At 40.7% G+C, this 27,587-nt stretch overlaps 1 protein-coding gene across 6 annotated transcripts in view; it reads right to left on the bottom strand.

Moving 5' to 3' along the window:
- The window catches only part of ESRRG (estrogen related receptor gamma), a 465,100-nt gene that overhangs the window by 217,205 nt on the left and 220,308 nt on the right, over positions 1 to 27,587 (bottom strand). Inside the window, exon 1 of one of the 6 annotated variants that reach the window (XM_007672364.3) lies at positions 6,262 to 6,360. The exons of the other annotated variants lie outside the window; for them this stretch is intronic. The gene's annotated coding sequence lies outside the window, so the exon portion shown is untranslated. Of the gene's footprint in view, positions 1 to 6,261; positions 6,361 to 27,587 lie in introns of those variants that run through there. 6 annotated transcript variants of the gene reach the window in all.

The raw sequence follows: 27,587 nt of genomic DNA, 5'->3' as shown, positions 1-27,587 counted from the left end.
AGAAATACCACTAATTATTATCATTAAGGTGAAAGGGCCATTTAAGTCTAGGACTTAACTCAATCCACATCTCTCAGTGTCTTACCCCATTTAAAAAAAAAAAACTCTAGAAAGTCATCCATCAATCTGCCTTGCAATGTGTTTCATACTCTCACAAACTTTATCAGATCCCTACCCGTCCATCTTTTCTATTGGAGGGACCGCTATGCCAGGAGGAGGTAAAAGGTGATGTCTTAACCTCACTGTGCTGCAGTTTTCAGAATTAAAAAATGGAAATAATATTGGCCCCTCCCCATGAAGCTTTAATTAAAAAAATGTTAAAGTACACTGAAATATGTTCAGACTTTATGCAGAAGGATAACAACCAAACTTCCAAATATCATATAGGTTTACATTTTTTTAATGGCTTTGCTTGTTTCCTTCGGTAAAAAAAAAATCTCAAGAACAAATGAGAGGATAAGTGAGATCTTTGTAGTGAAAGTGTTCCAAAAAATTTAAGTACCAAATTTATCCAGAGCAGAATATTTTCAATCACTGTCTCCAGAGGACCTGGAAGACCCTTGCTCACTAACAGTCAGACATCACTCTTAATTTATTGGAAGGATAATATTGTTTCCCAGGCTTTTCTTCCCTACCCAGGAAAAAAAATCAAAGTCAGTCCAAGAACAAGATATAGATATATCTACATGTACACAAGATATGGGCAATTTGTGAAGCCCAATCACCTGGTTGTAATTTCACAGGAGACACCATCTCCTTGAATAAGTAAACCATCATGCTAAGTTTTCCTTTGGTTTTTGAAAGGAGCCACCTTGATATTAAACGCATGGGATCTTGCTGAAGTTTCAAAGACACAGATGCTTTATTTCTAAGCAATAAGGGCATAGTGTGAAAGGGGAAACTCATGTGCCTGCTGTTGAAAATGCCATCCTGATATGTTAATCGTATCTAATCACCAGCAGTGTTTATCACGGTTATACTCAACAATGAGATTCAAGACATTTAAATAACAAGATACCAGGGCTCTAAAAGATATAGTTCAGGGTCTCTCATTTGAAATCTAATATAAGGTGGAAACGATGTCTAATCTTCTATCTTCTGATTGCCGCAAGTTGAGACCTAAGAGATATTTCATTTGTGGTCCACCATAATAAAGGTACTTGAACAAACTGCAGTTACCAAATCACATGCCTTGTTCTTTCAGTATTTTTGAGGATACAACGTAATTATTCTTTCTCCAAACCTCCCACTGCCGACAAGAAATTATAACAGTGCTGCTGTTCGACTTTCCCAAGTCTAGTACCCTCTAATGCACAGTACTGCAAAAGCCTCCATAGTAAAAAACAAAAAAAAAACCCAAGGCACACTTTTTTTTTAATATTGGTTGATTTTAACAGCAGAAATGAAAACCGTAGGTCATTCTCAATTTCCTTGGAATATATTCTTTCCTTCCCAAAATCTGCCTCCTGAACCACAGTTTTTAAGCTATCTCATTTAAGAAAAAAACCTGGTCAATAGGACAATTCCAAAATTCAGTCCTCAGGTACTCCAAAAGGTTTGGGTGTTTAGTGTTGAGTAGGATGGGAGTTGCTCAAGGGTCAAACTTTATTGTCTAAATACCTGCAATTTTGATATGTTAATAGCCTCCATGAGCATGCTAATACCTGCCGATGAATGCCAATGAAATTACAAGTCAACCCAATTGTGGGCTAATAATAAAGTTTTACACTTGTTCAGGACTTTTTATTACAGAGTCAAAGTGTTTTGCAAACAAGTAAAGGGTTAATCTGCCTATTTTATCAATAGAGAAGTTCAAGCAAAGCAGGATGAATGGACTGTAGCGCAAGGTCACACAAGTCAAAGATAGTCCCAAACAATGGGATATAGCAGAAAGAATATAAGGCAACAGACTGGTATGGCATGTGGCAATCAGGGGATCAGCAAACCAGAAGGCAGATCTGAGAACACCAACAGGCACTGCAAGCTGAAAACACACTAGCGTAACCAAGAAAAACTATAGTATATATCCCTGCAGACTGCTTTTTTTCCAGCCAAACTTGCACTACTGGTTAGTGTCTCATTGTATTTGAAAACATCATATACAGCAGAGAGAACCAGACAACAACTAGAAGCCCAGATTTTTCAGCTGGATGGTCTACAATCAGACTAGGTTCCACAGGAAGGTGATAAAATCTTGGAGCTAGAGAATTTCATAAATGTAATCGATACATTAGTAAGGAGCAAAGTAATTTGCATTTTTTCTACATAAAAAGAATGTCAATGGGCTATCAAAATCCTTAGTCATAAAAATATTGACTGGCCTTGCAATTAAATACATTAATATAATTTAAAACTGGTAATTTTTACTGAATAGAGTGTGTTAGGCTCTCATTTAACATAAACTCCTGATCACTGGCTTTGAGACCCTCAATCATCTCTCTACCGCCCAATTATCCACTCTCTTCACCCACTACACCCCAGCTCATACTCTTCTTTCTTCTCAAGCTAATCTACATATTGTATCTTGTTCACATATTTCACACTTCCAACAAGCTCTTTCCTGAGTCTCCTTTCCCTTTCAAATCCCCAGTCCAAATCTCTCTCCATCTCTGATATAGTTGGTTGAAGTGTTTTTGAGAAGCAATATGGTACACATTTGTTCAGTAGTAAGTTGAATATGCATCACAAATATACTCTTCAACCTGGGAGCTGGCTCTTTAGCTTCAAACGCTAAGTTAATTTCCACTAGAGATGTAGTGAATTATGCTGATCTAATATAAGCATCACTGAACTTAACCTCCAAGGATTGCCTCAATTTAGAGTGCCTTATTTGGGAGGTGGAATACAGCACCCTTAGTCTCACTAAAGAATGTTTGTCAACAGAGAGCTGTCCACTATTTCGAGATTTTTTTTCCAAATGTTAATCATTTTTTAGATTTTTTAAAAAATTTATGGTCTCTGACAAACTCGCCATGGGTAGAAAACAGAAAAAGTCAAGTGGAGAAGAGATTCAATACAAGTGCTCTATCTACTTACCCAAGGTTCCGTTTTCTGGCTCTCAAATACAAGGAAGATATCAGGTGTACCAAGCAAATACATAGTTTTTCATCCAAATGATATCAATTAATTGCATTTACTTAGCACTGTACTGTATGCAGAACAAGGTCTTAAGGACTTGGGAACATAAAATATAAGTGTTATGTGTTTAGTACAGTTCTTGGCAAACAGTAAGCGCTCAATAAATGCAACTGAATGAATAAGATTTGGTAGACATGATCCCTCTCCACAAGGAGCTTACAGTCTAGAGGGGGAGACAGGCAATAAATTACAGATAGGGAAGTGGCAGATTGTAAGGACACATACACAAATGCTGTGAGGCTGAGTGAGGTGGCTATCAAGTGCTTAACTGGTACAGATCCAAGTGCTGAGGCAATGCAGAAGGGAGGGTGGGAAGGGGAAATAAGGGCTGTCAGGGAAGGCCTCTTGGAAGCGATGAGACCTTAATAACACTTTGAAGGTGGGGAGAATGGTTTAAATGGAGGGGGAGGCAGTTCCAGGCTAAAAGGAGATTGTGGGAAGGGGGTCGGTAGACAAGATGCCTGCCCACAAGGAGCTGTCAGTCTAGAGCTGGGCCTGAAAAGACACCATTCCTGTGGGAGCAATGTAAATAGCTTATAGAGATGTGCTGAGGGGAGCTGAGATTGAGTCAAGATTATTTTTCTTAGGCCTTGTATCCCTTTATTCCCCATCCCTACTACCTTACTTTCCTTGTGTTTAAAGTCTCTACTTTGAAACCACAGGCCCTGTGCCATCTAAATTAATAATGTTGGTATTTGTTAAGCGCTTACTATGTGCAGAGTACTGTTCTAAGCGCTGGGGTGGACACAGGGGAATCAGGTTGTCCCACGTGGGGCTCACAGTCTTAATCCCCATTTTACAGATGAGGGAAATGAGGCACAGAGAAGTTAAGTGACTTGCCCACAGTCACACAGCTGACAAGTGGCAGAGCTGGGATTCGAACTCATGAGCCCTGACTCCAAAGCCCGTGCTCTTTCCACTGCGCCACGCTGCTTTTCCAATTGTGGCTATATCTAAAACCTGTATTATCTAAACCTGTATTATCTGTATTATCTAAAACCTGGTTATATCTAAAACCTGTAATCTGTAATTGTGGTTATATCTATAAATTGTGGTTATATCTACCTCTGCTATGCCTTCAGCCCTGTATAGGCCATGACAACCAAGTTTCCTCATGAGGACTGGCCCCATCAGATGAACCATTATTCTAATCTTATATGGCTATACTTAGCATTTCTTCACAGACCCCTTGAATGCAAAAATCAGATTATATAACATTCAAAGGGCTGTGGAATCACTCCCCCGCTGTAGCATTGCTATCTTTGGTCACCGCTGAATGTGTACAAGGTGCACATTATGAGGTTCAGAGAACTGAGCAGAATTTGAGGTGGTATGATCAGGATTTCTCTTCCAGTCCCCTAAAGCCGCCTAGTTCTGTTTAAATTTACTCTCCAAGCCAGCAATTAGGCTGATGGGATTTAGGCTTGTTGGAGGATCGTAGGACAGGGTGAGTCACAGGACTGCAGTCCGGGCAATGGGTGAGCCGGTAGTGTCGCACGATCCGTGCTTACGCCATGGAATCACATCGGGTTCCATTACACACTTCAGTCCAAGGCTATGAATTACGAAAGCAGTAGGAAATTCTAAACTTAGTCTCCACTGTATGTTAGTCACACTGCACCATCTTCATATTTCACTCTTTCCTTATGAATGAAAATCTCTGCCTCTAATCACTTTTTCCAATCCTTCTGCTTAGTCAACTTTCCTCTTTATGAAAGAATGAAATATTCCCCTTCCAAATTAGCACTGATGCTTTCAAAATTATTGCCTACAAATGATCTCATCGCACAACAGCTGTGATGAATTTTAACCCAGTTATCCTAAAAGCTGATGTAGGATTTTGAAAAGTGGGGGAGAGGGGCGGGGGCGATGGGGAGATAGAGGGGCAGTGTGCACACATTTGTGTGTGTTTGTGTGTGTGTGACCCTAGCCAACCATGGCCCCTACAATCAAACACAAACCATCCAAAAAAACCCATTAACACTTATAGGGTCAGAGAAGATCAGCCCCAAATCCAGGGAAGAGTCCAAAAGATCCATGACTCCTTCAAGTACAGTCTCTTTAGCCCGTGGCAGCTCCTTGCCTAATAAACTATCCACAAATATGGTCAATAAATATGTCACTGGCCTCAGGATCACAACTGGAATGGAACTGGGTTGGAGCTACCACAGACAGAAGAAACTAGCTCCAGTTGAACTGTTTAAGAGGATGGGTTCGGGGCTGTGGGCTATTTACTTCCCATCCATGTGCTTGAGCCTCTGAAAACAATGGTAAGGACTGTTTTGTAAGATCCTGGAATCTTTAGTGATGAGAATTCTTGTGATCCCAGGGGAGAAAGAGGAGGTTGGAGAATGTGTTATAGAGAGACTTCATGGAGAGCAGTAAAGGGCAAGTCCGAATATGTGGAAGCCAGTTGAGGCTACAGGAAAACATTAGTAACAGAAGTGCACAGTTCTTACGATAAAAGGTTACTGCAGATCTGACAAAGAGTTCCCACGAATAAAAGGAAAGGCAGCAGTATGAAGGTGGAAGGGAAAGGCAAGTGATTTTTCCAAGGCACTGGAAGCAGGTGAATTCTCGAACCAAATCTCTGAACATTTTGAGGTTCATCTATCATTCCTTTGAATTTATCTTCCTCTCTGACCTGCCAGGTGCTCCTGGCATGATGAATGGAAGGGGGCGTAATTCACTGAAGTTTGCCTATGCAGACTATAATCAGCAACAAAATGTTTTGTGACATTTCGGCATAAAAGATGACTAACATAAATAAAAGTCATTGTATGTTAAAGGGCAATAGAAAATAAAAACCATATACTTGCATGCACACACACACACACACACATACACACACAAAAAGCAGTAAAAAGTCAGATTTAAGGAAGGGAAATTCAACCTCTCCAAGTTAAAGGGAAAAAAAAAGTTTATCTGCCATTCTTCTCAACAGAGGCTCTGGCAAGTATGACGGCATGGTGTAAATAACACCATTCACCTTTTAGATACCTAAATTGCCAAATTCCAGTTTGAGAAATTGGAAAGTGGGTGGTACTCACCCCAAACTCCATTCTTGTAGAGAGGCAAGGCTAAACATCCCTCAACTATTGGATAAGTGTATCCCCGACTGACCTGTCTGGATGACAGGACCTGGCATGAACTGAAGGGCTTCTGTGATGACAGAATCTTCCTGCAGGAATGACAGATGAGTCTTGTTCCTGAGACTTCAGGACTGAGAACCTGCATGGCGGAATTGGTTAGACTGATGAGGATTGGGCAGGGCCACTCTCACTCTCTTGTCCCTACTAGTAATAGTAATATTTATAAGCTGCTTAATGTGTGCAGGGTTTTGTGCTTCGCACTGGGAGAAAATACAAACGTGGGAATTACATATGGTCCCTGGTACCTCTTGGGGCTCAGTCTAAGAATGTGAGCCCCAGGGCCCCTGCCAAGCCATGTCCCACAAGTCTTAGATGGGATGCCTGGCTGTCTTTAGATATTCAAAATGACATATGAGGGCTTCGCATGTTTGAAGTCCTGGGTTCAATCCCTGGCATCTCCAGGAAGCTGGTATTTTCCTCTAGACTGTAAGTTTGCTGTGTGCAGGGAATGTGTTTGCTTATTGTTATATTGTACTCTCCCAATCTCTTGATTCATTGCTCTGTAAACGGTAAGTGCTCAAAAAATTACAATTGACTGACTTTACATTCTTTGCCATTCAAAGGTATTTTATGGTATTTCAATATTGTGCAGTTGCAAATACACACAGAAACACCAAGAGGCAGGTTCTGGAAGACATGACAATCACACTATGACTGACAGTCATAAATGTTGCAGCTAGTGAGAATTAAACAGGCAACTCAAAGAGGAGGACTAATCAATCATCATTGGTACTTACTGTGTGTTTTACTATGTGCAGAGTACTGTATTAGTCATTCTACTTCTAAGAGAAGGCAGGTCTAGGTATGTGACATAGTGAAAGCCTGGGTAATTGGGACTTTCAAGGTTCACAAAATTTAACTCAGCTGAAACCTACCCAAATCCTTCCTTTACCTCCAGCCCAATATAAAGGTTACGGGGCCTTGAGTGCCCCTTCAGGATGGCAAGAAGAAAATCAGACTACATTCATAAAACTCTGCTGCAAAAGGCCAGCTCCCATATCTGGAGTGTGCAGAGCAACATACTGTTAATGGACCAAAAAAAAAAATAAAAACCAAGGTACTTCAAAAATTGCTCTTTTCAGAAAATCATTTGTCTTCTGCTTAGCTTTTTAAGTGGATACACACAGACCAATTACACGATCCTTCTTTAAAACTAAAAGACCTTTGCCTCAACTTTTGCTGTGCTAGTAGGTGCTTTGTAAATCTGCTTTTATACAGGGATTGCTATCTGCACTCTTTGCCGGTTTCCTGAGTAACTCCAAAGCAAATGCCATCTTGTCAGTAATGGCACGATCTCTTCATTCTTTGTTAAGTATTTTCTCACTGCCTCTGTCTCTCCCAGTATATATTAATATCCAATTTCCATGTTGGTGATAAAGAAGCAGGCAAACAATTTCTCAGCCAAGAGGATATTTCAGAAGCTATGATAATCATGATAATAACCATTTATTTATATGAAGCAGTAAACAGTTTGCAAACTATCTTTAGTCTTTTGTTTTTAAAAGTTAGTACTTCATTGCATATTTTGGTAAGTTCCACTAGACCATCTAATTACCAAGTTCTTTAATAGAATATGAGCTCGGCTTTCATGAATACTAGAATGTTTTGTCAATACAGTTCAAAAACAGGGCTAATGATTATCATTAATGAAAGCCCGGAGTGATTTTATTCCTCTTATCAGCTTGTGGGATCCTGGACTTGAGTCGTTTATACATTGGTTTGTTCTGTTTTTTACGGATAACAGGTCAGTGGAGGTAAAATGAAGCTTTCTATACACAGTTGAAAGCAACTAAACTTCCTATCAATGTTTATGAAGCTAATCATTTTTGTACACCCTTTGAAGTTCAATATATTTCAAGTTTTCTTCACCCCGGTTTGGATGTGCCAACTTTTCATTTTAAGTAAGGTATAACTTGGAAGGGGAAGTGGGAGCAGATCATTGAGAGGCAAAGGGGAAAGGGAGAACAAGAGTGAAAAGCAAACAGAAAAAGCTTTTGGGAAGAACAAGTGTGGGAAGCGGCATGGCCTAATGGAAAGATCACAGGTGTGTGAGTCAGATGACCTGGATTCTGATTCTGAGTGTTGTCACTTGCCTGCTGTGTGACCTTTGGGCAAGTCACAACTTCTCAGGGCCTCAGTTTCGTCAACTATGAAATGGAGAATCCTTATCTGGTCTCCTTCCCTCTTAGACTGCGAACCCCATGTTGGCAGGGACAGTGTCCAACCTGATCTGATTAACCTGTATCTATCCCAGCTCGTAGAAAAGAACAGGATTTAAACATAGTAAGTGCTTAACTAATACCGTTTTTTTTTTAAGGAGAGAAAGTTCAGGAGACTTGAGATTGAGTCTCTTACAGGTGATCCAAGGGAAAGAACAGGGGCTGGCAGGTGAACAGGGTTCTAGTCACAGCTCTGCCAATGGTCAACTCTGTGACCTTAGACAAATCACAGCCCCCCTGGGCCTCAGTTTCCTCCTCTGCAAAACAGATACCGCCTCTTTCTACCTCTTGGGTGACAAGTTCCAGTTAAGACAAAGCTTATACCTGATCTGATTATTTTATATCTACCCCACTGCTTGGCCCAGAGCCTAGGCAAATAGTAAATGCATAAGAACAAGCATGAACAACAGGAGCTCAATGAATTAATAGCCTTCCTACCACATTGTCACAATCTTGTTCTCCTCCTTTTCAAGGGTCACTGCTGCCCCGATTTAGCACCTCTTGACTGTAAGCTCATTGTGGGCAGGGAACGTGTCTGTTTATACTATATGGACTCTCCCAAGGGCTTAGTACAGTGCTCTGCACACAGTAAGCACTCAATAAATATGACTGAATGAATGAATGAACCAGAGGCTTTATGTTCCCAGACCTAAGGGCAAGCTGCCTGGAACCACTACTTCCTGTCAGTGCCCCAGCACGATGTTCTACTGGTCCGCAGTTATCATCACCAAGCAGTAGCAGTGCCAAGGATGACCCACTCCAACTCTGAAGGGCCTTCTTCCTTCACCTGCTTTGCCCAAAGGTCTTTAAATCAATAAGTGGTATTTACTGAGCACTTATGTGCAGATAATTATACTAAGCACCTGGGAAGGTACAATACTATCAGCATCGACCTGGCAGTGCCACGCCTGGGGAACAACTTCCTCTTTGTTCCCATGAAGTCACTGCCTATGTCCTACCTACTCTTTCACCCCCACACAATATGTCAACGGAAAATTTTGAGGAAATAATAATCACGGTATTTGTTAAGTGCTTTGAGCCAAGTATTGTACAACTACTGTATTCAAATAAATTTGAGTTTCCTCAACCAGTGCCACTCACTCCCATTTTCTCTCCCCTTGATCACATAACTGGAATGATTTTGTTTCCAAATGAAAATGAAACTTTTCCAGGGTCGATGCCAGATAATCAGATCAGGCACAGTTCCTTGTCCTACATGGGGATCACAGACTAAGTAGGAGGGAAAAGGGGTATGAGGAATCTGAGGAACAGAAGTGAAGAGATTCGCCCATTGTCACACATCAGGCAAGTGGTGGAGCCAAGATTAGAACTCTGACATCGGTGGTTTTCTGACACCGAAGCCTGTGCTCTTTCTACTGCAGTGACAAGAAATAGCTGTACCATTTATTTTTCAGGTGTTTTTCTCTTTATTAGGAAGAGCACAATATTAGGAGGCTCTATCTGTGGTGAAATCCAAAGGAGTTCTTTCGGTCTGGCTCTGTTATGTAATCAAGTGGAAAAACTGCTGGGCTGAGATCAGGAGACCTGGGTCTCAGTTCCAGCTACACTGCTGACCAGCTGTATGATCTTGGACTAGGCTTTTTCATCACTTTCCCTAGCTGCACAATGAAACATGGCCCTATTTATCTCATAGGAGTTCAGAAAGGAAAGTACAATATTACATGAAAGGATCTTGAGCTCTTGGGAGCAGAGATGCTAGAAAAATCCAGCTTATTTTTTTAATTCATTTGACACCAGCTCTAACTGTCTTCTAGCATCTATCCAATCTATTCCCCACAGAAGCAAGTTGCCATTACTATATCTTTTTTTTATTATCTTAACCTCTCATGCAATAACCTGCTTTTCTACCTTTGTTGCTCACACTTCCCCATCACTCCTGGTGCCTTCCACCTTAATTCCAGGTGCACAATTCATATCTAGTATCGTGTTTCTAATTCACATCTTCCTGCTTTTATTTCTGTAGAACTTAGTCTTGAATGACATTCCCATAACCTTTAAGCATATATATTTTGAGAACCCTTCTCATCTCCATCCTGGCCGATAGTTTCTATTTCTTCATCTCAAGTGATTTCATGTGTATTCCTTTGTTTGCTTAAAATGTTCTCTGTTGCTCTAAGAGTTATTTTCCCCCTTATTGCACCTACTTAAAGGCTAACTGCAAAATCCAACTACAGTAAGGTCACCAAGTCCACTCTGCTATTACTTAGTTTTATCCTCTCTATTTGGAATGTACCAGTTTAAGACTTGGTCACTGATGTTCCCTATTACTATGGCTGTTTCATCTGTTAACTTCTTTTGCATTCATTTGGCCCCTAAATATTCCCCAAATGTTTTGTTTTGTGGTCTCAGTGACTTAGATATTTGGGTTTCCTCAACCACTGCCACTTGACTCCCATCTTGTCCCTCCGTTTACAGTATAACTGAGCTGATTTTGTTTCTAAATGAAAATGACACTTTTCCATGGGACAAAGCAGGGTCTCAATGGTATTTATTGAGTGCTTACTGTGTGCATAGCACTCTACTAAGAGCTTGCAGAATACAACAGAATTGGTAGACATGGTTCCTGCCCAAAAGGAGCTTAGAGTTTAGTGAGGGAGGGAGACAGGCATTAAAATAAATAAATTACAGATATGTCCACAAGAAGGCCTTAAGAATGTCTCCCCGGCAATAGTTGCTGATTCATGAATGAAACTGCAGCTCAGGAGTTGCTTGTGAGAACTAAACATGTGCAGTTTAACACAAACATCTGAACTGCATCACTTAATTTTCATTTCTTTTAAACTTTTTGATTAAATTTGCACCTGGGAGGAGGGGACTTGGTTCAGGATGAATACTGTCAGACCTAAAAGAAATGAAAGGGGTTGGCTTTCTCTCTCTAATTCCATTTTTCTTACCTTCTGTACCATTAAAGAATTGAAAACCAGTTGACTATCAATATTTCCAGCACGCAACTCCATTTTTTTTTTTGAAGTGACAGATTTTGGTTTTGAATGTATCATTGCCTTTTTTCCCTATTCTTTTTTCCTGTTGGTTAGTCTACTTTGGGCTTGAGACGATACTAGCCGTTGCTGAACAATGAAGAGATCACAGTCAAGAAAATACTGAATTATTCATATGCCTCTTAATTTTATATAACTGGGCCATCCCTTTTTTCGTTTCTCTCCCAGTAAACCATTGTCCACCGGGTCTACCCTGGGATTCCTGGTAACAAGGAGAAAACACTTCAAAATGTTTCCCTAGGACATTCAGAGCTGTTGCCCATGTGTTCACTTGAATCCTGAACAACCAGTACAACAAAGATTACCTTTGCCGTAAGAATGAAAGATTAAGTAGGCTTTTTTCTTTTAAAAAAAAAAAAAAACCAAAACTAATTTCTCAGTTGTTTTTAATTCAGGAATGGCATGTAAAGGTAGCAAAATCCAAACCACTAGGGAAACAGAACTCCTAAGACTTGTATTACCCCCTCCAAAATCCCATCACTGTCCAGAACAAGAATAAAGCACTTAATGAGATTTTATTTAAACAAACGTTACTCCCAGGAAATGCCAGCCACTGCTATTCAGTACAAAACCAAAGTAATTAGAGGGAAGGATCCCTTTTTCCTCTCGACTTTAAGCTCCTTGTGGTCAGGGCACATATCTATCAACTCTGGTATATTATACTCTCCCCAAGCTTTTATTATATGCTCTGCAGAGAGTAAGTGCTCAATAAACACGATTGATTTTCCTTCAGCATCACACCCACACAGACTGCATCATCACTGAGCTTGGTAAGGCTGGAAAGGGAAAGGTGCTCACAGCTCCCTACCCATTCACCGAGGTGACCCTCTTCCCCCAGTCTCTTCCCTAATGCCTCCTTCCTCTAAGCTCAATGGGAAGGACCCCTGCCTCCCTCCCTGTGTTTTGGGCTCAGAGGAAGGGACCCATGGCTGAGTAATCTCTCAGGAATAAGTGGTAGGATCAAGGTACAAAAGCAGAGAATCAAAATAAGTAGCAGGGAAGGTCAAGAGAGACAGCAGAAGCAGGAGACTTCCAGAGCTTTTAGGGTAACGTAAAAGGGAATCCTTTAGAATACTGTTTATTATTTTGCTTCATCTCCAAAATACAGTACTTAGTAAGGTCATTAATGCTAGTGCCTAAATGTGTAAACTAAACTATTGTGGTACATTTCTCAAAAGCTCTTTGGGGGAAGGAAAAACACACAGATGGAGAATACTATAATGAACTGACAAGTTCTATTTAAAAACTGTTTGTCAGCTGTAGTTAAGTTGACACTGTCAGCATGGCAACACATCATAACACTTTGCATGTTTTGTTGCATGCTTGAAGCAGCTACAAAGCACTGAGATAATGGAAAGGCCTAAAGAATAGCACAGGAATATGCCTGATTTGGCATTCTATTGAAATCAGGTAAAATTAAAAAGGAAAATGGCAGTTTGCAATTTTATTTTATTAAGGAAAACTTCCTAGTAAAGGTTCCTTATTGGAATCAGTATGGCCTAAGGGGCCCAAAACAGTGGATCCTGACCGGTTACTGCTCTAATTGTACCTCTGCCACTAAATTTATCTGCCTAGGTTTTTGGTGCTTGTTTTTTAATCTGTAAAATCGAAAGAGTCCTGTTAACCAAGAAAGAGAAATAAAGAGAAGTGATGTGGGGGAAAACCAGTTCAATTTCAGTAAGTACAGGAAATCATTCCTTTCTGGGTTTCATAATGGACTTCATAATGGCATTTCTCCCTAGCAGATAGAGCAGAGACTTCTCACCTCCTTTGGTTCTTAAGCCCCTTCCTTCCTACAGTCTCCTCAACAGCCAGGTCACCAGCTTCTAAGGTTTCCAGACCCTACAGGTGCACACCTCCTGGGCCTAGTTAAATCAATTTCCAACAGGCAAATGCTCCAAAGCTGTGAATACGCAAATATATACCCAATGCCAGTCTTATAATTTGCTGGGTCATTCCTGGAACAGTCAGGATGTTACAGGACACATATTCCAAGGATAGTATTATACAGATAAACAAAATATTAGCATCGAAAAGCCTGGCCTACTCATGCTATCATTACTCCAGGTGCCTGTTTTGGGGCAGAAGGTGCATAATGAAAGAAACATAAACTGGTCCTAATGTACACAGTGAAATCAATCAGTGTACTGTGCGCTTGGAGGAGTATAAAAGAATTGGTGGGCAACAAAGATGCCAGCATAATTAGACCTGGGGAGATTAAAGCAACGTAACTTTCATAGTCCTCTAACCTGTACACTCCTTGTGGACAGGGAATGTGCCTACAACTCTGTTGTAATTTCCCAAGCACTTAGTACAGTGGTCTGCAAACAATAAGCACTCAATAAATATGACTGAAGTCACAGAACATTCTTTCCAAAAAGACCACCTCTCCCTACATGGATACATAAAGGTTATCCAGTGAACTTTCTGAATATTCTTCAGAGTATTTTTTAAAATTCCTTTTGCGATTTAATGCTCCCCAAATCTTTTAATAATCTTAACTGGAGAAAATGATTAGATCAATATTTTTATGGCCTTTGTTAAGAGCTCGCTATGCGTCAACCACTGTTCTAAGCACTGGGTAGTTAATCCAGACAGATACAGTCCCCTGTCCCCACATGGGGCTCACAGTCTAAGTAGGCGGGGAGAACAGGTATTAAGTCCCCATTTTGCAGTGAATGAAAACTACCTGTGATCTGCTCTGTGCAGAGTAAGGGCTCAATAAATACTACTGATTGATCCAAACCAATTATTTTACCCTCTTCACCACCAGAACTTTTACTAGAACCAGTAAAAATGAGGAAAATTGATTGGTTTAAGTTTAATTCCTCTTTTTCCCCTTACTGCCCATTCTCCAGTAGTGGCACCAGTGAATAGAGACATGATCCAAAGTAGACAATCATCTGGAGCTATATAGACAGCTGTTTGGAGAAGGTTAAAGCCAAGGCCTGGATGCCTCACAAACTGTATAATTGACCTCTGAAGAACTGAGAATGAAAGTGCCCTAGTCTAGGGCCCGATAAATGCATCCTACCACCTGACCTCAGAATTTGTCGTCTGACTTAAAACCTTTGAACAGAAAAAAAAAATATATCTTACCTGGTTTCTTTGCTAGTGTTTTGGGGAATAACGAGCAGGGCAGTAATTTTTGCAAAAGTGAAAAACTAGCATAAAAACCGCAACACCTGATTTGCTCAATGTAGTACATCAGGCACATTTGGAAGTAGCAATAACTCTTTCAGGCCACCAGGGCCCCATTTACTATATAATTGCTTCAGTGGACTAAATGGGACCCTGGTGGCTTCAGAGAGTTAAAGCCTCTTCCCAAAGTGCATAACTTACTCCCCGGGTCTAATTTACACAATAGGGAAATTTGATTCAATAGGAGCCTTGGGTTGATAGTAGCCTCTGGCAATGGCTGTGTAAAAATAGTACAGCAGTTGCACTCAGAAAGAAACATAGGGCAATGGTTTGCCTCCATTTTAAATAATTTCTGTCCAGAATGCTTCGCAAAAATTAAAGCCTGGGATTTTTTTAATCAGTTCTTTATGCACTGAACATGTTGTGGTTAACAGGAGAGTCTGAAATGGTCAATGGTCTTTAACTCAGGAAACTAGATTGCTTAATATTAATACATTTCATATTTTCAAAGTCACTAAAAAATGACATTCTTTAAAACCAGTACATAATTTGAGTCGAATTATTTGACTAATCTGACTTACAAGCGATTTTAATTGAGCCTTTGCCTTCCAACCTCTCAAGTGGGAAGGTGGGTTTTACCTTTTAGTACAATTCAGCATGGTAGTAGAGGGACTATCTTCATTCCTTCAGCTGGGGAATTAAAAAAGCGGCTGTCTAGCCCACCTTTCTGTCCCTGCCTGGCTGCAAATTTTGATGGTCACAATTAGAAATACCACCCCGCTCCCCCCCGCCCCCCAGCCCAGTTTTTTGAGTTCACAACCTCTCCGAATCTAAAGTCTGGAAGCTTTACTTGACAATGCACTTTATGGAATCGTTAGTTGCAAAGCATGATGTATGGGAAATGAAGAGCATTTTACTTCTTAATAATTGTTTGGAGTTGTTTTATTTACAGGATCTTTATTTCTTCCTTTCAATCCTAATGGCCCATTTTAATTCAATGACAGGATAAAGAAAAGGACCCTCTACACTGTAAACTCCTTGTGGGCAGATAACAGGCCTACCAACTCTGTTGTACTGTGCTCTCCCAAGGCTAAGTACAGGCTCTGCATATAGTAAGCACTCAATAAATACAATTAACAGATCGATCCTGGTTACAAAGAGCAGCGGCCTATTATTGCTAACGAACTCTTTAATCCCAGTTCTTGGTGGGCTGAAAGCATAAGAAAGAATGAGTGACTAGAATCCACCAGCGATCACTTTTTTTTGGTGTAGAAAAGAGGCTCATATCAATCTCCCCATCCAAAAAGATCAAATTACGGCAGGGGATTTTACTAAAGCTCAGCAGAAGAGCTGTTTTTGGGCAGACTGACTGACAATTAGCATGTTGTCGGTATTACTCGTGATCTCTATGGAGCTATCACGCATGATTTGTTAAATCTCTAATTTCACATCATGTCCTCTATCTATTCCCCCCCCGGCCCATCCCTATATTAAGCAAGGACTGGAAGTAAGTCCTCGCGTTAAGTGCACCACTAGAAAACGATACCAGGGTAATTTATTCTCTCGCTCACTATTTCTCTAAATATGCTCCCAAGGTTTCTGCCAGGTTATGGAAGACAGGAGGGGAAGAGGCAGAGAGGAGCTGTTGTCGGATATTTATAGCCCTCAATCGGAGGCTTCGGAAACAAATGTGCAAGGGGGAGAAAGCAAAGGAGAGGAGTGCTCTGCTGAGCGAGCCTCTGTAAATTTGAATGAAAGGGGGAAAAAATTGTATATAGCTCTCGGGGGTATTTTCAAAGGTTAAATAAATGCCATTAATAGTCTGCTCCAGTAAAATCCACTCCACTCATTGAGAATAGAGCTAGTGTAACGGAATATGGCCTCCATCCAAAGGCAGAAACAGATTTTGTCAAGTTCACCTGCAAGAACTTCCTTCAAGTTTCCTGCTCCCAAAAGCTGGGCCAGTTCATATACACAGTCTATTTCAAGGTAATTTTCATGGGGTTAGAAGAAAAGTTGCTCAACTTCTGCATATCATCATACCATTCTACAGTGAGTCACTCTCAAACAAGGTCTTTCATGTTGTTTCACTTTCATACGGTAACATGACTCTGTAAATCGAGCATCTCAGGAATAACTCCCTGGTCTGCAACTGGAAGGGACATGGTTAGTGGCCCAAAGGCCTTTCAATCTTCAATTCAGCATCCTATAGCATTCCTTGTCTCAGTCTTAATCTCAGTAATTGCGTTATTTATTAATCAATTACTAAGTGCCAAGCACTGTACTAAGCATTGGAGTAGATTCAATACAGTCAGATCAGATAGAGCCCCTCTCTTACACGGGGCTCACAGTAGGAGGGAAAACAGATATTTAGCCCCCATTTTACATGAGGAAAGAGGCAAAGTGAAAACACTTATCACTGCTAAATTGTCAGCTCCTTGGTGGCAGGAATCCTGTTCTATTGTACTCTCCCAAGAGCTTAATGCAGTGCTCTGCATACTGTATGTGCTCAGTAGATACCACCTACTAACTGATCTCCCTGGTGGTCCTGCTGGCTATCTTGGCATATCCAGCTGCCCACCACCCAACTGCCCACCACCCAACTGTACACCATAACAACTGCTTCATCAATGGAAATTTTCCAAACGATTACAAAGTGGCTTTGGATGGCGAGGGGGGGCAACCGTGTGTCACCTCATATATTTAAGTGTGGAGAATTTTGCTGTGGGCTGCAGCCCAAGGTAGACAAAAAAACACATCCTGCAATGAGATCACTGTTCCAAAGCTCTTCTAATTCTGGAAAAAAAAAAAAAGGTTCCCGCCATCAAGAGTTCAATATAAATTTGCATTGAGGCACAGCAAGCAATTTAGAAAGACTTGGCTTCCTGCTTCATAAGCATTCACAGCTACAAACAAAACTTCCTTGGCATCCTGAACAATGACTTGACAGTATGAGAGAAAGGACCAAAAGTTGACGTCAGTCTAAGAGAAACAAACTCCAGATTGTCTTGGGTTTAAGGGAGAGCAGAGCTCTCTGCTAAATGGGCCCAAGGTAAAAATTTCCAAAGGGAAGAGTCCAAATCCCAGGGACAAGCATCAACTGCTACAAAAAGAGACCTGTCATAGTCGATACATAAATCACACAGGTCTGCAGGCCTATCTGATATATTTAGCAGTTTTCCCAACCACCTTCCCTAACTTCATTCTCTAACCCTTTTTCAAGTCGGTAGATTTAGCAGGAGCCCCAAATGAGAAAAATATAATAATACCTGTGGTGAAAGGAAGGACTTTCCTTTAGGAAATCTCTCAGGAAATTTTTTCTGGAGCAGATTCTTTCAGGCAGAGCAAGAATCTTTTTCAGCTGGCTAAGGCCCCTGACTAGACTGTGTTCCTCCTGGGAACGAGTCAGAGTCACTACCCCTATGCATGAGTGAAAAGAGTTCACTGAGCAACGGGGGAGGGAAAATAAGGCTTTACTCAGCACACTCGAAGTTTTGCACAAGAAGTGCAAACTAGAATGACAAAGACTCCAGACATTTTTGGTGGGGGACTATCACTGGGTTTGTATGTATTTGTTTGTGCTCTGTGTAAGCAAATCAATGCAGGCCCCTCCTGTTTATTCACCCACACAGCAGACAATTTAGTAGTGGCAGGGTGTGGCTGCACCCTGAGGTAACAAGTTACTTGAGGTGAATTCATGAGGGGCTCAGAGCCCAAAGGCTGCAGCTCTATCGTCTCTTCATCCAATTTTTATCAACAAAACTCTGAAAGCAAAGGGAGACTTCACAGGGCTGGGCCCCTCTCAATTCACTCTACAAGTAAATCTTTGACTCTGCCTTGAGAAGAGACTGCTTACTTGTTGTAAATGTAAGCAGAGACCCAGAGACATAAACTAATTATCCTGGGAGGACTAAGCCTTTAAGCAGCCAAACTCATTTGGGCAAATAAACTTGGATTTCTCCCGTGTTTAGAAAAGAATCTATCATTTATGATTCCTTTTGAAATAATCAGTGCTTAACACAAAACCAAAAACAAGCAATATCTAAAAATGTCCAACACGTATACCCCGATGGTTGAACTATATTAAGAAATCAACTTTTTCATTTTTCTCTTTTGGCCAGCTATGAAACGTCTGATGTTGCAGTGTCTGGAATGTGGACAACGATTACATCAAAACCATCATTTATCAAGCAATCTTTAAATGCTTTCTAATATATTTCATTCAGAGGAGAGGACTGGCAGTAGACACTGGAATTGGTGGCAGCTGCAAGCCAAAGAGGAAAGAAAAGAGAGAGGAGAGAGAAAGAGGGGACAAAGCAAGACAGTGGAGTGATTAAAGGGAAAGAAAGGAGACAGAATCAATGGTATTTCCTGAGCGCTTAACTGTGTGAGAACACTGTACTGAGCACTTGGGAGACCTGGTAGATAGGATGCCTGCCCACAAGGAAGGAATGGAAAAGGAGAGGACTGATTAAGAGGAGAGCGGGAATGTGTGTCAAGTTTATAAATATTTAAGGTGCATTGGATACCCAATATTTGGGTTTAGGAAAATGGGAATATCAAAATATCAATAAGGACATAAATGAATCAGAAGGACTGTAAAGGATTTTTAATGCCAATTAGTATGGCACAGAGGCCTGGGAGTCAGAAGGTCTAATCCCCACACCGCCACTTGTCAGCTGTGTGACCTTGGGCAAGTCAATTCACTTTCTGTGCTTCAGTTACCTCATCTGTAAAATGGGGATTGAGACTGTGAGCCCCACGAGGGACAGGGACTGTATCCAACTTGATTAGCTTGTATTCTCCCCAGCCCTTTGTACAGAGCCTGGCACATAAGTGCTTAACAAATACCATTATTATTATTATTTCTATTATTATCTGACTGACAAAACACTTCTCTAATATGGCAAATTCTTTTTTGAACTTAGACTACGATATCTGAATTTTGAGCCAAGACCATAACCCAACTAGACTGAAAGCTTCTTTTGGGCAGAGAATGTGTCTCTAACTCTATTGTATTGTACTCTCCCAAGTGCTCAGTGCAGTGCTCTGAACACAGGGAACACACAAATATAACCGCATGATCGATTTGTTAGCTTGACCATTATATAATAAGACACACATTAGTTATCCACATGACTGGAAGCTGTACAAACTCAATTAGACACAGATGGTCTCCACCCTCCAAGAGTTTACAATCTAAAATCCTACATTTCCTACATCTTGTAGGAAATACAGAATATTTACTAAGTACTTCTCTGTAGACTACATAAAATAGATTGCCCCGACCTCTATAGATACATTTGAGTTTGGAGACATCAAAGGCATTTAACTTAGAAAAGTTTTTCTAGTGAAAAAGATCATGAATCATGTATATAAACAAGCGAACAAAAATATGCTCTTTGATATCAGCTGATCTGGATGGCTAGGGCACTGAAAAATGCATAGTCTTAGATACAGTCACTTTTCAGCTCTAAAGTGTGCACTTTCCTGTTCTTACCTCACTCATTTTCTACTCCAGCTCAGCCCACACACTTTGCTCCTTTGGCCTGGAACTCCCTTCTCATCCATATATGCCAGACCCACTCTCCCCTTATTAAAGTCACATTTCCTTCAAGAAGCCTTCCCCAACTAAGCCCTCTTTTTTCTGACTCCTTCTCCCTTTGGAGCCATCTATGCACCTTGAATCTGTATCTTTTGCGCATTTGGGCATCTTCAGCCCCATAACCCTTATGTACCTATCCATAATTTAAAATAATGTCCATGTCCCCCTCTTGACTGTAAGCTCCTTATGAGCAGGGAATCTGTCTACGAACTTTGTTGTACTGCACTCCCCCCAGACCATAGTACAGTGCTCTGTATACAGTGAATGCTCAATAAATACCAGTGATTTATTGAATCGCCACTGGATAATCTTGGAAGTTTAATAATGTCTTTATCTCTAGGAAAACTATGAGAAATGTTGTTCTACTCTGGTAAAAGCAGCTTCCTGCTTAAATAAAACTGACTTTGAATTCCCAAATGATCTCTCAGGACTGAGCAGAAAGGTATTTTATCCCATCTTTTCTTTGTTCTTCCTGCTCTTTCCTTTCAACTAGTTGCTGGTAGCATATTGCTACTCTTCTGCAGAAAACAGATCAAAGAGGTTTTCAGGAGGACCACCTGAGAGCTAGTTAGTACTAACAGCATTGCAAATTTAAAATAGCTGTGACAAAATCATTTGAAACAAACTCACCAGAGGAATACCTTCAACACTCTTAAAATCATTTATTTAATGCTCACTGAGGCCTGTGTTGTGCTCCTAATCACAGAAAATAAGAGTAAAATTCAACCATCTCTGATGTGCACAGAGAGCCCACTAAGGGCCTGATAAAGAGTTACCTCCTCAGCATTTATGCATAAATTTGTTACACTTACATATCTATTATTTTAATCTTACATTCAATATTTACTCTATTTCATCCCAGCATATTCATCTTATGGCCTACTTGATCCTTGTTCTTTCTTCTATTCCTACTATTTGTAAATACACACACACACTCATTGTCCTCAGGTATACGGAACATGGAGATTCCAATGACTTTGTGTGCAGTGTTGCTGGGTGTATAGAAGCAATGATGTTACAGTCACATTTTGTGAAAATCCCCCAGAATGTAGCCCATTTTCTTAGGGTACCCCCTCAGTTGCTCCAGAGTCCTTGCACTCTCCCCCTGGATCTCTAGGATGGGTGCCACCTTCCAAGCTGTGGAACTCGATGGCAAGAGTTGAGAGGAGGGAGGCTGAGCTCTTAAAATGGCCAACAGGCACCTGATGCACTATCTCCATCAGTCAAGGGTCAGATCAGCTGAAAACAAGACTACCTCCACATTCCTCTTTCCTGTCTTCCCCCATTCAATTTTGTGGGCAGATAATTTGTGCTTGCTTCTCTTCTTAGTAGGTGCTCAATAAATACCATTCCGAATACTAACAAAGCACTGTACTACGCGCTTGGAAGAGTACAGTAGTACAATATAACAGACACATTCCCTGCCCACAGTGAGCTTATATTCTAGAGATACAAGATATTCAGGTAAATACAAGAAAATCAGGTTGAAGACAGTCCCTGTTCCACATGGGGGATGGGAGGGGGGTCATTCTATTGAATGTTATTGAATCCCCATTTTTCAGATGAAGAAACAGAAGCACAGACAAGTGACCTGCCTGCTACTCATGTAAAAAACAAAGTACTACTAATGAGGATACGAGGCTGACTAAGGAATGGCTGCTAATCCTCGGATAAACACTCAGAAGGCAATAGAGTGTGCCCTCTCTGAGCCCCAGCTTGGCCTCCCTCTCCAAGGTACCCCCTAGCTTTGGCCTGGTTGTATAAGTCTTGATAAAGTTAGGCCAGGTTTCAATTGTGGTGCCATTAAGGGCCACAAAAATCAAGGGTTGCCATGTTTTAAATGGTGGCAAATACTGGTTCAAAAGTTTGGCATTGCAGCTTGTATTTTTTTTTTTTAACCCAAACCTTTAAAACTTATTTTACCATAATGAACAGCTCCAACACACAACAAATTCTGGGCAAAGAAAGTGGGACAGAATGGCAGAGAAAGCACATTCCGATGGACTTCAACACAGCAACTGAATCGCCAAACCTGGGAATGTAATCAAATGCAGCTTAAAAGGGCACTGGTATTCGCACAAACTGCTGAGATTGTTTGGTTATATCATGTGATTCTTTTAGTAGTACAATTTAGTTTCAAAGGTGTTCCAATCCATTCAATGCCATTTGTTGGCAATTGTTTTCAGAATGTTCCATTTTTTAATTGATGCACATAATAGAAGTGAAAGTACACTTATTTAAATGAAAGTCCAATTACTTTATTTGGTTGTACAATACCAATCAAGCCTAAAGCTTTTACAATGGGCTTTAAACCCACAGTCTCATAAGACCTACCATCTGGAAACAATGATGACTAGAGCAGATGATAGAAATGATGACCCAAACATATCATTATTCAGAATAATAATAATAATAAATGGTGGTATTCATTAAGCACTCTGTGCCAAAAACTGTACTAAGCACTGGGGTAGATACAAGATAATAAGGACAAACTCAATACCTGCCCTAAGCAGGGTTCATTGTCTAAGTAGGAGAGAAAATAGGTATTGTATCCCCATTTTGCAGATGAGGACAGTGAAGCTCAGAGAATTTAAGTGTCTTGCCTAAAATCACACATCAGGCAAGTCGCACAGCTGGGATTAATAACCCAGGTCTCCTGACTCCCTGGCCATGCTTTTTACAAGGCCATGCTGTCTCTCATAATACAGACTGGCATAATGCAGACTGACAGCAACACAAAGTTAGCAAAATTTCAATGAAAAACAGAATTTAGCCTCCAGCAACACCATAAAAATTGAAGAAACAAAATGTGAAAATTCAAGAGATAACATCTAGAGAAGAAAGAGAAGAATTACAGGCAATCCCACTTAACCGCATGAATTTTTTGCACTCTGGAAATAGTTAACAAACGTTTTCTGGCTACCAAACTGTACCACTCTACATACAGACTTGGAACTTCAGCCCTACTCTATTGACTTAATCTAAATGCATAATCAGAGTAAAAAGAAATCTCACTCAGGGAACGCCTTACCATCTCCTGAAAGGCAATCCCAAACAGGAGAAAGGAAAAGAAGTGTAGTCAAAAGAATCAAAACAAAGCCAGAATCTAGATGCAAATGAGCTCACACTTTCTGCAAGTTTGAGCTAAAAAGACAAAAGATATTACAAAAAACTTAACACCTCTTGACACAGGTGTTTGCCCAGTAAGGAACCCATTAACATCTTGTCATCAATACCCCAAGCACACCACAGATATGAATTTTTAAAACTACACAGCACAACAAAAGGCATGCACCATCAAACAGCCGATGCCAAACAGGCTTCGTCATCTGGTCCTTCCACATTCCACAAGGAATATTGGGCTTTTAGAGACAAAATTCCTTGCAAGGTAGCTACAGCACAGACAGAAAAGGTGGGAGAGAGGGAGAGTGGAATCATATGCAACTAGAAAAGTGAGCACAAATATTTCAAATCTCAAACTCCCGTCAGTCATTTAATTAATACCCTTTCAAAAAGGGAAGATGATAAATAGGAAGAGAATGAGAGGATACCTACGAAAGTGTCATTTCAATAATGATAAATCACCACAGATCACATTTTTAATGAGACAGAAATACTCTTTTTGCCTCAGAAAATGAAAAAAGGAATGTATTTTCAGGTCCACAAACAAGAAGCCCCAGATTGCTGTTTCTGCCCAGGCATTCCACTGCACAGCCTGTAAAGACTAGTGGGGAGAGCAGGGGCGAAGCCACAGCAGCAGTGGGATGGAAGACAGGCCGGAGATGCCATATCTGTTTTTAGTCTTACCTGCTTCTGTCTGCCCCATGCCAAGGGATGGTGTTTGCGTGAACGTCTGGATATGTGGGTGTGTGTATATGTAGGTGTCTGCTGGTGTTTCAATATAGGTCTGTCACCCCACTTGAGTTCACATCTTTTCTGTGTCTGACCTGTTCCCCTAGCCCTCAGATTCTCCCCCACCCCCATCACACACACACACACACACACACACACACACACACAGACCCAGACCCCATATCTTCTCCCAAAGCTTGAACGAGGAACCAGCCCCACTATGAGCTAAGGGATGAAAAGGCTGTAGAACCCCCAAATTCTCTATACTGAGCTCTAAGTTCATCGTTGGGTGAAGGAGCACAGACAAAAAGAAACAAGGCTAATGCTAGCAGGACTGCAATATATTCATTAATTTGTGGGAAGTTGCTAAAGTTTTCCACTCTTCATTTAATCAAGATTCACCCAAGTGTGTCCAGAATGAAACTTTCAAGTGAAACCAATGATCTGAACTAAGATTTTAAAAGCCATGGCAATGGGCATTCTTCTCTTCTCATTTATCACCTAAACCTGGCTGTGTCCAATCTCCCCACAACTTTGATTAAACAGATGGGATGATTTGTTTGCTGGTCCTTGTTTGGATGCAGGCACTACAACACATACGCCAGGAAACGTCATCCAAAATCCATTTCCATTAGGGTTCCCTAGAGAAAGCAGCAGCCGAAGAATTGGGGAGCTCTTCCACTCCCACAGTAGCACTGTCAAGTTTCTGACTGTCACGGCTTCTGCAGCTCTATCTGGTGTCTTCCTCCCATACTTCCATCTGCTTCTTTCCACAGCTCCAGAGCTTCCGGGAACCTGGACCGCAGGCAAAGCAAAAGCCCTGGAGAAGGCTCCACTCAGCACCCCAAGTGGCAAGCCCAAATAATAGAATGAATAGAAAAATCCCTGGTCTCTCCCCGACTTAGACTGTGGCTATGTTAAAGTATTTTGCTGACCTTAAAGGAAACTATTTCCTTCCATCACTCCATCAATCAAGAGCATTTACTGAGCACTTGTTCTGTGCAGAGCACTGTACTATGTGCTTGGGATAATACAATAGAGGTGGGTAGACAATATCCTTGCTTTCAAAGAGTTTACAGTCTGGTGGGGTGGACACACATTAAAATGGGACTTGAAGTAAGAGAACCTGGGTTTTAACTCTGGCTCTGCTACTTATCTGTATGACCTTGAGCAGGTCACTTAGCTTCTCTGTGCCTCAGCTACTTCATCTATAAAATGGGGATTAACACTGTGATCCCTATGCGGGACAGGGACTGTGTCCATACTGATTATCTTGTATTCATTCATTCAATCATATTTATTGAGCACTTACTGTGTGCAGAGCACTGTACTAAGTGCTTGGAAAGCACAGTTCGGCAACAGATAGAGACAATCCCTACTCAACACCTACCCCACTGCTTAGTTCAATGCCTGGAACACAGTAAATGTTTAACAAATACCATAAAAATAACTAAGGAAAATAGCAGAATAGAAGGACATGTATATTGTGGGGCTAAGTAGGGATACGGTTTCAAAGTGTGCAGGGGTACAAACCCCAATTCATAGGTAATGCAAAGGGTGGAGAAATGAGAGTTTAGTCAGGGAAGGCTTATTGGAAGAGGTATGATTTTAATAGGGTTTTGAAAATGGAGAGAGTATGGTCCATCTGATATGGAGGGGGAGGAGTTACAGGCAGGAGGGAGTTGGTGAGAAAGACCCTCTGTTGAAGGAGATGGCTAGAAGCACTAGTCCAGTGGGCCATAAGCTCACTTTTAGTCAGAATAAATTGTTCCTAACCAAGACAAGATTTACCTTTCACGATTTCCAGCGTCAATGAGGTAGAGCCCTGTCACTTCCACAGTAGTTCTTTAAAAGTGCTCTTTCATGAGAAACACGAGAAACAATAATAGATTTTTGCATTATTTGCTATTAATCTGTTCTGAAATCAGAATCTCTAATTTAGTTGGTGGCTTTTAATGGTGTGTTTCCAAGATGACTGCCTAGTATCTCTTTCCTTTAGCATTAATCCCACTTATGCAATCCCTTTAGCTCTGAGAAGTCTGTGATTAATAGCTCTGCCAACCATGCCTATTTAAAAACTATTCCTATTTCATGTCCTTTATTTTTCCCCTGCCCCCTATTTTCTCCATTCCTTACTTTTCTCCTCCACAGAACAGATGATTTTGTGTCATGTTTTTTAACCCAGACGAAAGCCTGGTAACTTCATTTTACAGATTTTTGTTTCTTGGACCTTTGTGGGGTTAGATAATAAAGAAAGACCAATTCACGTTAAATGAGTAACTGTCCAAAAGAAGTCTCCCAGCACTGACTGCAATTTGTGGTGGCCTTTATCTTCCCCCTAGAATTCAACATTGCTTCTTTTCCGTGAATTTGAAGAAAATGAAGAAAAATACTTAAATAGCAAGATTGTACATGAACAACCACTCAACAAGCAATACTGGTTCTCTACTCTTAAGCATTCCGTCTGCTGCAAGTTGCATTTTAAAAATTACTCTGTCAGCCCTGTGACAATTTAATTATTATTTTTTTTTTATATCTAGAGCTTCTGGACTCTGTTTAGGTAGCAATGTCTCATCAATATCTCATTCAGGTGTAGCATGGAAAAGTCTAACAACCCTGGGCTGGCAGCCAAGCTCACCGGTGACTGACGCTCGCTTTAACTGAGCAAAGATTTGCTCTGCACCAAGCGGGAACTTGACTACACAAGAACCAGTAGTGACAGAAAAGGTGCAGGCTTGAATTCTAACAAAGCTGTTTCCAACTTGTGTTCAGGCAAGTGGAACCAGCACTTAAGCCTAATGCTAAAGGGTTTCAATCATGGTGCTTTTTCATAATTTACCTTTGATACGAACACAAGGATTTTCTAGGGAAAACAGCACATTAACACACTAATCCTGGGATAATTTTAAATCCTTTTAAAAGGCTGTTTCAAATTATACAACTTTTTAGGAGCAAAAATTTGTTTTCTTCTCCCCTCACTATCCCCAAATGAAGACTTTATGCAGTTAATTCTGCAACTCTTTCCTACTGGCTTGTTTTAAGACCTTGCTCTAGGATAACCAAATGTTTTCATTTGATAAGAAACAAAATTTTAAGATAATGGCAACAAAAAAAACCTCTGGTATCATGAAGTGCAGATCAACCATTTTTAATTTACTAAGAAAGAGCCAAACTTCACACATTCTTTTCCCCCTAACTTCAAAGAAATCATGTATTAACAAATGCTGGTGCACAATACTTACAATTTGGGGTTGAATAGTGCAGATTTGCAACTTGTGACAGAGCATCCATTTAAAAATTCTTCATCACCTAGCACTTAGCACTTCAAGCTTCAATATTTAAATCAAGTGGCAACCTGCACATGCTAGATATCGGCTTATACACACGGGTAGTATATGAATATATCGTATATATTTACAACATGGCTTTAACCTACCTACTGCTAGCTTAAGTTTCATGG

Source organism: Ornithorhynchus anatinus, chromosome 19 (genome assembly GCF_004115215.2).
Source record: "Ornithorhynchus anatinus isolate Pmale09 chromosome 19, mOrnAna1.pri.v4, whole genome shotgun sequence".
In the NCBI taxonomy this organism is placed as follows: Eukaryota; Metazoa; Chordata; class Mammalia; order Monotremata; family Ornithorhynchidae; genus Ornithorhynchus; species Ornithorhynchus anatinus.
Note: the sequence above shows the minus strand (reverse complement) of the source record. Positions and strands in the feature narration are given on the sequence as shown.